Below are 13,840 nucleotides of genomic sequence, written 5' to 3' on the forward strand. Positions count from 1 at the left end.
ACAATCACATAGTTCTCTTTACCCTTCTCCTTTTATTTTATAGGTATCATATTTATTACATCTGCATATGTCAAAAACCCCACCAGACAATCCTATAATTTTTGCTTTCAATGGTCATGCATACTTTAAAAGATTAAGAGGAAAAAATAGTATTTTACATGTCTTTATTTTTACCTTGTTTGTTGCTTTTCATTAATTCCTGAAGTTCCAAGTTTCCTGCTAGTATTATTTCCCTTTAGCCTGAAGAATTTCCTATAGCAAATGTTTTAAAGTCTATATGCTGATGATAACTTATTTTAGATTTCTTTCATCTGAGAATGTCTTTATTTCACTTTAATTCCTTTAAGATATTTTCACTGGAGGCCAGGCACATTGGCTCATACCTGTCATCCCAGCACTTTGGGAGGCCAAGGTGGGAGGATCTCTTGAGCCCAGGAATTAAAGACCAGCCCGGGCAACATAGTAAGACCCCAATTCCACAAAAAATTAAAAAATTAGCCAGGTGTGGTGGTACACACATGTAGTTCAAGCTACTTGGGAGGCTGAGGCAGGAGGATAGGTTGAGCCCAGGAGTTTGAGGCTACCATGAGCTGTGATTGCCGCTGCACTCCAGCCTGGGTGACAGAGTGAGACTCTGTCTCAAAAAAAAGAAAAAGAGAGATTTTTCACTGGATATGCAATTTTTGGTTGAAAGTTATTTTCTTTTAGCACTTTAAAGATGTTAATATAGCCACTGTGGTTTATAATGAGAAATCAATAGTCATTTGAATCATTGTTCTTCTAGAAGTAATTTATTTTTTTTTCTCTAGACTCTTAAGATTTTACAATATATATATTTTTGTTGGTACAGTAAGTCTTCACAATGTTTTCTTGGAGGTAGTTACTTATAGTGACTTTAAGCAAAATGACATATGACAACATTAATTTTACCGTAGGCTAATTGAAATAAGTGAGTTAAGTTCCTTTGGTATATTTCTGATCACAAAAACATCATCAAACTTCCAAATAAAGGTCAAAACATTTCTAACATTAAACCCTGAAGTAAGTGTGAGCTATGCATACATTTAAGAAAGACTAAGTAAAGGGGCTGGGCATGATGACTCATGCCTGTAACCCCAGCACTTTGGGAGGCCAAAGTGAGAGGATTACTTGAGTCGAGAAGTTTGAGACTAGCCTGGGCAATATAGTGAGACATCTCTATTAAAAACTAAAAAAAATTTTGCTGGGTGTGGTGGCACACACCTGTAGTCCCAGGTACTCAGGAGGCTGAGGTGAGAGGATTGCTTGAACCCAAGAGGTCGAGGCTGCAGTGAGCTGTGATGTGCCACTGCATTCCAGCCTGGGTGTCAGAACAAGACCTTGTCTCAAAACAAAAAACAAATGAACGAACAAACACACAAGTAAGATACTTATTTACCCAATTATTCCAGCTCAGGGTTGCATGTGGTTGGAAATTAACCTGGCAGCTCAGGGTGCAAAGTGGGAGCTGACCCCAGATGGGGTGCCATTCCACTGGAGGGTATATTCATACACACCCACATTCACTCATACTGAGAGTATTTAGATATGCCAGTTAACCTAATATGGACAGCTTTGGGATGTGGGAGGAAACTGGAGTACTGGATCAAAAAATCCTGCAGATATGGGGAAAATGTATAGATTCCATACAGACAGTGGTCCCACCTGGAAATTCATTTTTTTTCTTTTCAACTTTATGACAAAATGACACTAAATGAAACATTATTTGAGGATGAACTGTATTTAGAAGTTTTATTATGATGTGTCTGGGCATGGTTTTCTTTGAATTTCTCTTGTTTGGAATTTACTGAGTTTCTTAAATCTGTAAATTTATGTTTTTCAAGAAATTTGGGAAATTCTGGACATTATTTCTTTAAATGTTTTTTCTTTTCCAATCTCTTTTCTTCTTTTGGGAGTTCAATGACATGAACATTAAATCTTCTGGTATTGCCTTTTTTTGTTTTTTTGTTTTTTTGAGACAGGGTCTTGCTCTGTTGCCCAGGCTGGTGTGCAGTGATGTCATCATGGTTCACTGCAGCCTTGAACTCCTAGGCTTAGGTGATCCTCCCACCTCAGTCTCCTGGGTAGCTGGGACTACAGGTGCATGCCACTAAGCCCAGCTAATTTTTTGTAATCTTTTTGCAGAGATTGGGATCTGCCATGTTGCCCAAGCTGGTCTTGAACTCATGGGCTCAAGAGATCCACCTGTCTTGGCTTCCTAAAGTGCTGGGATTACGAGGCATGAGGCACTATGTCTGTCCACCTTTCGATATTGTTTCACAAGTCTCTATGGCTCTGTCCATTATTTTTCAATCTTTATTTCTTCTATTATTCAGATTAGATAATTTCTATGCATCTGTCTTCACGTTCACTGACTTATTTCTGTCATCTCCATTCTGCTGTGGAATCTATCTAGTGAATCATCTGTTTCAGATTACATATTTTTAAATTTCAGCATTTCCATTTGGTTCTTTTTATAGGATTTATTTCTCTGCTGATAATTTTTACCTTGCTATTAATTTCAAGAGTGTTCACCTTTATCTCATGGACTATGGTTATGATAGTTGCTTTAATATCTTTGTTTGATAATACAACATCTGGGTCATCTAAGGGTTGGTATCTTTTTTCTTTCCGTTGAGAATTAGACATGTTTTTCTTCTTTTTTCTATACTGAGTAATTTTGGATTATATTCTGGGACATTTTAAAATATTATTTTATAAGACTCTGGGTCTCATTAAAATCTATAGAAAATGTTGATTTTTATGTTCCAGCAGATCCCATTAGGTTCAAATTGCAAGTTCTTCATCCCCTTAAATGGGTGGTTGTTCCAATGTAAATTTTTTTTTCAAACCTTTGCTGCGGTGTTTTGGGTCTGTCTAATTAATCACTCAAACCTCATATTAACCACTAATTGTTTGTGCCACTTAGGGGTTAATATTAAACTTGGGATATTAAATAATAATTCAGTTCCCATAGCCTTTTCTGTGTTGCTCTGGGTCTTTCCTGTGCATGCACAGCTCAAGATTAAGCCTGGGACTTGTGCAGTCTTATACACAGAATTAGGGAATTCCTTTCCCCTTTGACCCAGCTCACAGAGGACCTTTTTTTTTTTTTTTTTTTTTCCTGATGCTCTGGCCAGTAAAATAGGGTTTTACTTAGGGTTTTAAATCCGTTATACCATTGCTGCTGTAACACGGCTCCATGACTGGACCCACAGTGTCAAGGCAAAGAAGCAAAAGGAGAAAGAGAGAAAAACAACAACAGGGATTCTTCTCACATATTTCGACTACAGGGGCCCCTTTCCCCAATTACGCTGGCCAGAGAAACATTTTGGGCTGCCTGAACTGCCACCACAACAGTTCTATGACTGGGCATAAGAGAAAAGAGAAAAGGGAGGGAAACTTGGGAAACATATTTTTGTTTGGTTTCCTGCTCCAAATTTGACTCCCATTCCCTATCTGTATGCTTTTGTTTAGTTTTCAGGTAACTGCTTTTTGTATTTAGTTCATAATTTTTAGTTGTAACTAGAGATTAGGGAGAGATAGGATATAGTGGACTTTCTTCATTTTGTCTGGTACCTGAAGTCCTCCTAATACTTTTCATGTTTCATCTTTTTACCTTTAAAACTTTGATCCTTCTGGAATTTATTTTGGTGCAAGTAGTAATGTAGTGTTATTATTATTAATGTGGTTCTTCTTATTGTTATAGGAAATATTTGGCAGAATAGTAAATTAGGAGCCTTAGTGGAAGGGCAGTTAGAGCAGTCTGGGTTCAAGTGGCTCTACTACTTGTAAGTTTATGACCTTGACCATAACCTCTCCTAATCTGTTTTTTCATTGAGATAGTGGGGATAATGATATCTGCCTCATGGAATTGCTGTATTAAGTGAGTATTAAGTGAGACAATGCTAGTAAAATATTTTTTACTGAATCTGGCACCCAGTAGGGGCTTAACAAGTGGCAGTTGTTATGGTCATGACACGGTGATAATTATTGTTATGCTGTGTAATAAGACCAAGTCACCACATTGTGAGTCAGGCCACCACACTGAAGCCTTGGGAAGATGTTTCTTAGCCGCAGTACATACTTGAAACAAGCCAGAAGCTGCTCTGTATCTCAAAATGTATGTGAAGTCTGAATCAATGAGATAAGTTTGAGTTTGTAGGATCAAGAAATATCACTGGGAAATGGAGGATGCTGTAGATAACACCATTCACACCTCACTCAGTTGATGTTAGTAGATAAGGAAAATGAAGACTCCTAAATTTTCTAAGATAGTGTTTTGCAAAGTGGGATCAGAATCAACTGGTATACTTGTTAAGATGCAGATTCTTGGGCCCTACTTCTGACCTAAGAAATTGTAACTGTAGGTAGAGCCGGGAGACCTGCATTTAATAGGCTTCCCAGGTAATTCTTTCGTGCATCAGAATGCGAGAAATACTTTTCTAGAAAGAAAAGGGAAAAAAGTGGATGTAGGGTGGGAAGAGGAAAAAGAAAGGAAAGAAAGAGACAAAGCAGGAGGAGAAAAAGAGGAGAGAAGAGCTACTACTGAATTAGAGTAGATGAGCAACCTACCTTTCTAAATCTTCATGGGCCCACTGTTAACTACCATAATAAAATATAACCTGAATCCCAGTTCTCCTGATTCACAGATCACTCAAAGATCCATTTAGTTAACCAAAAGTTTTTGAGTCTGGCTGTGTATCAGAATACTGGTGAGAGACAGAGGAAAAAGACACATCATCTACTGTTGGAGAAGGGCTCACATTCACACTCCACAGCCAACCAGAATTCAATATGGTGGTGCTGTGATAGAGATATGCATTGGGCACAAATGGAAGACTGAACTAGTGGCACCAAACTCAGACTGGGGGAGATCAAGAAATGGCTTCTAGGAGGAGAGGTGCCTGGGCTGAGTCTTATGGAGAGTAATCATTCATTAGGAAGAAGGGAAAATATTAGAAGCAAAAGAGGAGAGTGGGAGGTACTCACAGGGAGAAACAGCAGGATATGTCTAGGGAGATGTTGGCTCAGTGTGAGCGGGGAGGCTATATGGTGAGAATAGTGGTCAGTAGCCAACATTCCCATATTAGGAGCCACATCACAAATACCCTGTGGACTGTGTCAAGAAATTTGATCAATGAGGAACTATGAAAGAGCGGAAGCAAAGGGTGACTTGGTAAGCTTTTCATTGGGACTTAATTTTTTTTCAAAATGGAAAAATAGCTTTATTGATTGTTTTTTCTGATTATAAGGGTAACGGACGCCAATTGTAGAAATAAAAAGATAATATAGAAATATATAAAGAAGAAATTAAAAGTCACTTGGAATTCCAACAGCCAGAGAAAACCTGCAAACCTAAATAAGTTTGTTTATCCTTCCAGACATTTCTCTAGATATATATCCAACCACATGCACATACACATACACATAACACATTAATTTTTTGTTTTTGTTTTTTTTTTAGACAGTATCACTGTGTTGCCCAGGCTGGAGTGCAGTGGCTCAGTCTCGGCTCACTGCAACCTCTGCCTCCTGGGTTCAAGTGATTCTCTGCCTCAGCATCCCAAGTAGCTGGGACTACAGGTACATGCCACCACACCTGGCTAATTTTTGTATTTTTTGTAGAGAAGGGGTTTCACTATGTTGGCCAGGCTGGTCTTGAACTCCTAGCCTCAAGTGATCAGCCTCTCAAAGCGCTGGAATTACAGGCATGATCCACTGTGCCTGGCCATATAACACATTTTTAAATGAAGTCGTTTCACATGTGTTGTGAAATACTGCCTTTCAATCCTTTTTCACTTGACAATATTTAGTGGACATCTTTCCCTGTCAATAAATGTAGATTTAAACCTTAATCATAATTTCTGCTGTCTCTTTTGCTCATTTTTGACTTGCTCCTCATTCCTTCTCCAGGTGTGAGCTTTCCATTTGACCTCACTCCAAGTGTTAGCTTCCTGCTTTGTTCCTTTGTGTTTTCTTGCCCACCACCTCTTCAGTTCCCAAATCCCTTGCTTTGTTTCCAAAGTCATAGCAATTTCGTTCTGAGTAATGCTCTTCCTGTCCTATTGCTCATCTGCTTAATGCTTCCTTTCTGTCCTATGTGTTCAGGATGAAGTCTCAGCTTTCCTAGGCTGGCCCTGGTAGCTCTCTTGTCAACCCCTCCAGCCTTATCTCCCATCACCTGCAACCACCTCTCCCTGACTGTTGTCCCTGATTTATGGCACAGCAATGTCGAACTGCTTCTTTTTCCTATTTCTTGCTTCCCTGCTATTCCTCATGCTATTCCCGCTGCCTGCGATTCCTTCATTCCCCAAAGTATCTGGTTGACCTGACTAACTCTGATTCTAAGACTCTACCAGAGGTATCCCTGACACAGTGTAGCCTGGATGATCTGCACCTCCTGTGTCCTCCAAGGATACTCTGTTTCTCTTTGTTGTTAGCAGGTTGTATTAGAATTATCTTGTGTGTGTCTGTCTTCCTTATTGGCTTGTAAGCTCCTTGACTCATTCAATTTTGTCTTCCTAGAGCCTCAAATGTAATTGGTATGTGTTTGTTGAATGAAGAAACTTGAGTCTTTGCAGAAGGGATTCCTTGGTACCAGCTGTCAAACTCTTCCCATGCTACTGGCCCTGGTGGATCAGATCTCTGTCCTGTGGTTTCTACTTAGACTTCTGCTGATTGCCTCTGTCTCCTACCTACATGGGCACCTGGATCTTGTACTTAGTTTGGATCTTGGCTTGTAATGCTCAGTTCCTGCCTCTTCCTTCGTTCTTGTGCTAATCTAGTAATTTAGTCTTATATGTCTAACCCCTCCCTGTAAACCGATTATCCCCTGTCATCTAGATCTGCCTGAATTTCAAAGCCCAGGACTCTCCATCCAGTCTACTTTGTCACCTCAAAAAAAAACCTATCACCTCCAAATTCCCTGGTTATAATCTGCAGATATTAAACATTATTGTAAATTTTATATGAGTATAATAACACCTTGACAAAAACGTCCTTCAACACAAAACAACAAATCTGTGCATTTGTGTGGTTATGTGAAATTTACAAGATGCTGTTGTACAATTTATTTCATTCAATTCTCATAAAAACTTCGATAATAACTTTGTGAATTATTATCCCCATTTTACAGATGAGGAAACTGAGGCTTACTGCAGTTAAATGACTTGCTTGAGGCCTCCTGGTCAGGGAATGACAGAGCATGGACCTTAGTGGAGATCTTTGACTCTAGGACTTTGAACTCTTTGGAGTTCACCATGACAGTAAAGCATTTGACATATTTGATGAAAAACAGATGTATCTGATTGTGAAGCCTCAAACATGCCCTGTTTAACGTGAATCTCTCTATTACTATGACACTGTGAGCACAGCTTTTTAAAATTTTTTATTATTTATTTATTTGTTTATTTATTTTTGAGACGGAGTCTTGCATTGTTGTCTGGGCTGGAGTGCAATGGCATGATCTCAGCTCACTGCAACCTCTGCCTCCTGGGTTCAAGTGATTCTCCTGCCTCAGCCTCCCGAGTAGCTGCAATTACAAGTGTGTACCACCACACCCAGCTAATTTTTTTTTTTTAATTTTTTTTTTTTTGAGACGGAGTCTCGCTTTGTCGCCCAGGCTGGAGTGCAGTGGCCGGATCTCGGCTCACTGCAAGCTCCGCCTCCTGGGTTCACGCCATTCTCCTGCCTCAGCCTCCCGAGTAGCTGGGACTACAGGCGCCCGCCACTGCGCCCGGCTAATTTTTTTTTTTTTTTCTATTTTTAGTAGAGACAGGGTTTCACCATGGTCTCGATCTCCTGACCTTGTGATCCGCCCGCCTCGGCCTCCCAAAGTGCTGGGATTACAGGCGTGAGCCACCGCGCCCGGCCTTTTTAAAATTTTTTACTAGAGATGGGGTTTCACTACATTGGCCAGGCTGATCTTGAACTCCTGGCTTCAAGTGATCCACCCACCTCAGCCTCCCAAAGTGCTGGGATTATAGACATGAGCCACCATGGCCTACCTTGCAAACATCTTTTAACTCACAATCCAAAAGGAAATAGACAAAAATATCAGGGAAGGGCTTTGATTGGTCTCGTTCAGGTCGTGTGTCTGTGCCTGTAGCTGGAGGTCAGAGTACTGCAGTTGAGAGCCCCACGAGAATCCCAAGGAATGGGAAGGTGCATGTCCTCTACAAAGCAGGAGAGTCAGTTACCAAAATAAGGACACAAAGGACTCTGGTTAGACCCAAATAGGACATCTCCTGTAGCCAGAATTTCTCTTATCTTCATGCTTTAAATTTATTAAAACATGGGATTAGAGTGGGGCACAGACATTTACTATCCTAGTTTCTCCTTGGATGTGCTCAAATTTGTCAATATCCCTCTCATAATGTGACCCTCTACTCTGAATGTAATCTGCTGTTCCTCAAGTGGTCTGATATGCACACAGCATAACAGACCCATTGCTGTCCTTGTTCTCAACATGGCTATCATAGTGTTCTCAACATGGCTATCATGGCCCAGAGTAGGTGCCCAATAAATAGTGAATAAAAAGAAGGATAAATGTGATTCTCAGGCCAATCCTGCCTAAACACTTCTCTCAAAGGCAGATAAGGAGGCCTTTGTGAGATCAATAATATGCAGCAGAGGAGATGCCACCAGCTGGACTGAGAATGTGGGAGTGCTGTGGGAGGCTTCAGCTGGCATACCTCACCAGGTGTGCCTGGCATGACTGCTTCCAGGGAGTACTCTGCCCTCCTTTAAACTTTTGGTTCATCGGAATAAACTGTTCCTCCCTAAAGACAGCAACATTGAAAGACGAAGATATTTGTGAAACAAAACTAAAAAATCACATATCCTTTTCTTGTCTAGGACTTTGACTGCAAGTGACAAAAAACCTCAAATGACAGTAAACTAAATATGATAGATTATTTATCATTTGAACAAAGTTCAGAGGTAAGAAATCAAGGCTGGAATGACAGCTCCACAATCACTGGGGAGCCAGGCTTGCTCTTTCTTGTTTCTCCCATCTTGTTGGTCTGTCCAAGGTGATAGCGTAAGTTCCAACCATCATGCTAACATCCTTTTTAGTAGAAAACTCAGTTTACACCAGATAAATAAAAGGGATGAAAGAAGAAAGGGGGTGAAGACATGTTCCAGTGGTCTTTTAATATTTCCAGACAGCTTCACAATGCTCTCATTTACATTTCACAGCTGAAACTTAGCTTTAGGTAAGAGGGAGGCTGAGGAGTGTGGTCTTTATTCCAAGTAGCTTAGTGCTCTGCTAAAGTTGGAATCTTTATTACTATGCAAGAGACAGGAAATGGATATTGACCTAGGCAACTAGGATCTCTGTCAACGATTCCAGAAAGAAAAAGGCAATTTAAAAGTGTAAAGGCAAAGGTGGGAAAACAGACGTGTCCTTCTGTGGTCTGTGTTACATTCTTGGTGGGGGTTTTGTGAAAGAAGGCTTCATTTCATCAGTCATGCTCCTGCCCAAGGCGTCTTCTACAAAGTTATCCTGATCAGATCCAGGATATGATCCTGGTTTCCTATAAGCGAGACTCCCCAGCATGGTATGCAAGGCATTCTGTGCGTGTCCCAGTTCTACCTCCCTAGCTTTAGCAATCGTCACTCTCCTGTACGACAGCCACACCCAGCTCCTTGTCATTTCAAAACATGCTCAGGCCAGTTGTTTCTCTCTGTAAATACAGGCAGTTCCTGGTGCCTGGAATGTACTTTCCTCCACTCTTTGAACCAAAATTCCCCAGCATCGAGTTTGCAAATTGAAATTTTTCTTATCAACTTGTAGGGGTTCTTTTTATAGTTAATAGAATAGGTGTGAATATAGGCTATCAATGTGTGACTCTTTAGCAAACGTTTACAAATACCTTTTCTTTCAGTCTGCCTTTCTTCCAAAATATTTTCCTCATCCAGCTGCTCTTCCTAGAGGCTCTTGGTCTGATTTTCAGGTAGGAAAACGGACCCTAGTGCCTACTCCTTGTGGTTCCAATGGCTTAAAGCATGTACCAACTTTCTAGTTGGCGAGAAAAGGACTAGAGTCACATGGAAAGAATTTCTTCCTTCAGACGATGTGTCCACTGGAAACCTCCTGTCTGAGTCTGATATGGAAGAGGCAAACCTAGAGGAAAGGAAAAGAGAAGATAACCATCAGGATCCCTCAACTGGCTGGTCACTGCAGCCTGCAGCCTGGAATTACCTGCTCAATGCTAGGTTAGGAAGAACTTTGGCATCTGGACTTCCACTTTATCATGGGCCATCTGGCTAGAAAGCAACTGAAAGCAGAGACAGCATCCTTTCTCCATACCTGGGCAGCGTTGGGGATTGTGGCTGTGAAGGTAGAGGCAACCCAGATTAAATGCCTTCTACATGGAAGACCAGCAGGCCATATGCTGGGCAAATCCTTTCAGCAGTTTATTTATAGAAAGGAACCACATGATAGCCATGATAGCTGATCAGAGAATGAAGGTGCTTTTCCAGACATAAGATTTGAGTGTAGAGAGGTCTTAGGAAAACTTGACCTTTGTCAGCCTCTGCAACCCCAGAAGCTAGTAGAGGTCTTGTTTCCAGGGACAATTAGCCACAGCACAGCGTGGGGCCCAGGAAGACACTGATTCCTGAGAAACATCAGCCATGTCCAGGCTGAGACTGAGACAACCTGCCCCTTGGCTGGAGACCTTGCTCATGGCAGTTCTCCTGCTAGATAGCCAGTGTGCGCGGGGAGGCCCAAGCCCACACAATCATGTTCTTAGCATGCAAATCTCATTTTTTACTTGTGTCAGTGGCGAGGGGTCCAGTCACACTCTTGGAGACTGGAGAAAGCTGGAAGCAAGGAAAGAAAGACAAGTCAGGGTAAGCGGCCCTGAAAAGCACAGTGTGCTACTTCAGTGAATGGATTGCGTAGGGGGAGGGCAGTGAGGCGAGGCAGCGGCCCAGTTCCTTGCCCAAGTGTATGAACAACAAGCTTCAGACTACAAGGCTGTTCCAGAAAATTTGTCCTGAGGGTGGAAATGTTTTAAGTCTACGTGCTCTGACGTGGGGGCCACTAGCTACTTATGGCTCTTGAGCTCCTGGAACATGACTATGACAACGAGGAAGTGTATTTTAAATTTTACTTAATGTTAATTAATTTAGACTTCAATATAAATAGCTACTGTAGTGGCTAGGGGCTGCCATACTGGACTGCAAAGTACCAGAGAACAGGGGGCAGGAATTTGGGCTTTAGAGTAAAACAGAGAGTCTTGCCTCCCTCCCTAGCTACGCCTGTGAGCTCAGATAAGCCATTAGACCTCTTTGTGCTTTAGTTTTCTCTTATTTAAAACAGGGCTGATGGTACCAGTCTCTTTGCCCTAGTGCCTGCAGGTAGAGGTGCCCAATAGTAGATTGGCTCCTATTTACAGACACCTATTCGAATTCCTTCCTATGCATTCAACAACCATCATTTGGACAACTCTGTTCCAGTACTGAGAATCCCTAAATGTAGGTCAAGGTATAGCTGCCGGGAACTTTCCAGGTTCTATAGGAAGCCATTGGGGCTGGAGGCAGGAATGAGGAAATGGTTTCTGAGAAACCAGTCTCCTGTTTGGAAGGATCCAGGTTCATGGACTCCTGTATCTCTGATGATGGAAAAAAGGGTCCCAAGGAGCTTTCCCAGGAAGCAACCATCCTAGGATGCTCAGTTCTGGGCAGACTCCTTTCATGAGATTTGTCTCCAAGACCAAGTTGAGTGCTGCGCAAGAGACTTTGAGAAACTCTAATGAGACCTCAGGGGGCAATTGGACCTGGGGAGGTTGGAGAGGGAGGTGTTGGGATCCATGTCCAGTGAGTCTTACTTGAAGGAAAGGGGCCATGATACCATAGGTTGGAGATAGGTTCCTGCTTCCCAGGCCTGTGGCATTGTCCATGAAACAGGAAGGAAAGACTGATCACAGGCAACCAAGGCATCAGTGATGGTACTAGTCCCTGGCTTACAAAGTGAGCTTCCAGGGCAGAAGGCCTGTGCCCACTGGCTGCCAGGGAGGAGGTGGGTACAGAGGAGCCAAAAGCCTGGGAAGATTTCAAGGTCGAATCCAATTTCCTGCCTCTCACTGTGAACTGGAAAGCAAACGCCTAGCCTGGCTTATTCAGGAAAGATACAGAGAGAGGACAAGATTTCACAACTCAGTGTTTTCTCAAATTTCTGAACTCCAGCCTCATTGCCTGTAGGTGACCTTCAGTGTGTCCCCAGGGGCTGGGAGCTGGGTCCCGTGTTAGGCCCCCATGACTGTGGGAGGCAGTGATGTCACTGGTCTCCTGTTTCCATATCTTCTGTAATCAGCATGCCTTGCGAGTTTGGTGTTCCCGGGAAGCCACTCCTCTCACGGCACTGCCTGGCAGCCTGCTGTCTCCTCTCGTCCTCATTCCAGGGTGCTCTGATGCTTACATTCCCATGGGGTCCCCAGCCACATATCATACCTCTCATCTCTCCCCTTAGGTCCTCATTCAGGATAATCTTTCATCTGCTATGTTCTCTGCTAAGAATGTCCTTCTTTCTGGAATGCTGTCCCTTTGCTGAAATACATCTCTCTGCTTTTCTGAAAACTTTTCCTACGCTCTGGCCTGAATTCCTCTCTCCTTCCTTGGACTTCTTCAACACTTGTATTTTGACCCTATATCACTCAGGTGGACATTTGGTACTACATAAGGAAGCACCTCATTAGTCCTGCTGTCACAAAATCCTCCCCGTCCCTACTACCCGTCCACGTCCCCCACCAAATCCAGCCTTACTGAGGGGTGCTGAGAGCCTGCAGATTAGGTGCAGTCTCTTCTCAGGAAAGGGCTTAAAATGTTTCTCCTACGTGCTCATGCAGGCTGCCCAGTGAAGCCTCCAGGGTTGATACCAGGGAGCAAGAAAATCAGAGCACCCTCAGGGGGTTGAGGCAGGAGACTGAGAACCCCCTATGTCTTACTAGATCCTCAGTGTGGCCCTCCAGGGCATTGAATCCAGCCAATGCCATCAGGATAAAAGCCCAGACAGTGACAACACCTGGCAAAACTGGAGTCATTGCCTGCATTAGTATACCAAAGATATGGGTCAAAAATGGCAATTTCAGCTGCAAGTTTCTTCTTTTCTCTGGCAGCAGTGTACTACCAGGTTCAGTTGTTTCTTGATCCCAGTCCTAGGCCTGAAGGGTAAAGCTACACTGTCAACACAGAGAAGGGTGTCTGTCTGTTTTCATTAATAGGAGAGCATGCGTCTCATTCGTTAAAAAGTTGTTCACATGTAAGACATAGTATAGCCTAGATCAGGGAAAAGGTTCCCCTCTGCTTTATAATTGATTATGACGGGGTGAGGGTGGGAATAATAATTAGAATAACATTCAGGCTTGGGTTCAAATTTCTCCCCTATTATTTCCTAGTTGGGTGCGTGATTCCATGTCTCTGAGCCTCAGTGTCCTCATCTGTAAAATGGGATTAATAATGGTAACTACCTCACAGAATGTTGCGAGGATTAAATGAAATCATGCATTTCAGACACTACTGAGTACAGTTCTTGGGACAGGGTTAAATGCTCAGTAAGTATTAGCTATTATTGATATTATTGGGAGAACAGTATCAATCATCAGATAAATCTATGATATTAGAATATAGACACTTATTAGGTTTCAGCAGTAGGTACATGAAATGTACTTGGTTAGAAGACTGTGCGGTTTTGGCTTTCTTGTGACCACAGAAGTGAAATTAACCAAAGACACCAGTGGAATCTGACCTAAGGGTCTTGGATAAGGACAGATGGCCTGAGTGCCCCTTCTGGTTGCCTGTTTTTGAGTTTCTT

The 13,840-nt window shown here is 42.3% G+C and overlaps 1 pseudogene; it reads right to left on the reverse strand.

Moving 5' to 3' along the window:
• The window catches only part of LOC119618810 (Y-box-binding protein 1-like), an 82,581-nt pseudogene that overhangs the window by 12,757 nt on the left and 55,984 nt on the right, over window positions 1–13,840 (reverse strand).

This window comes from Chlorocebus sabaeus, chromosome 12, assembly GCF_047675955.1.
Source record: "Chlorocebus sabaeus isolate Y175 chromosome 12, mChlSab1.0.hap1, whole genome shotgun sequence".
In the NCBI taxonomy this organism is placed as follows: Eukaryota; Metazoa; Chordata; class Mammalia; order Primates; family Cercopithecidae; genus Chlorocebus; species Chlorocebus sabaeus.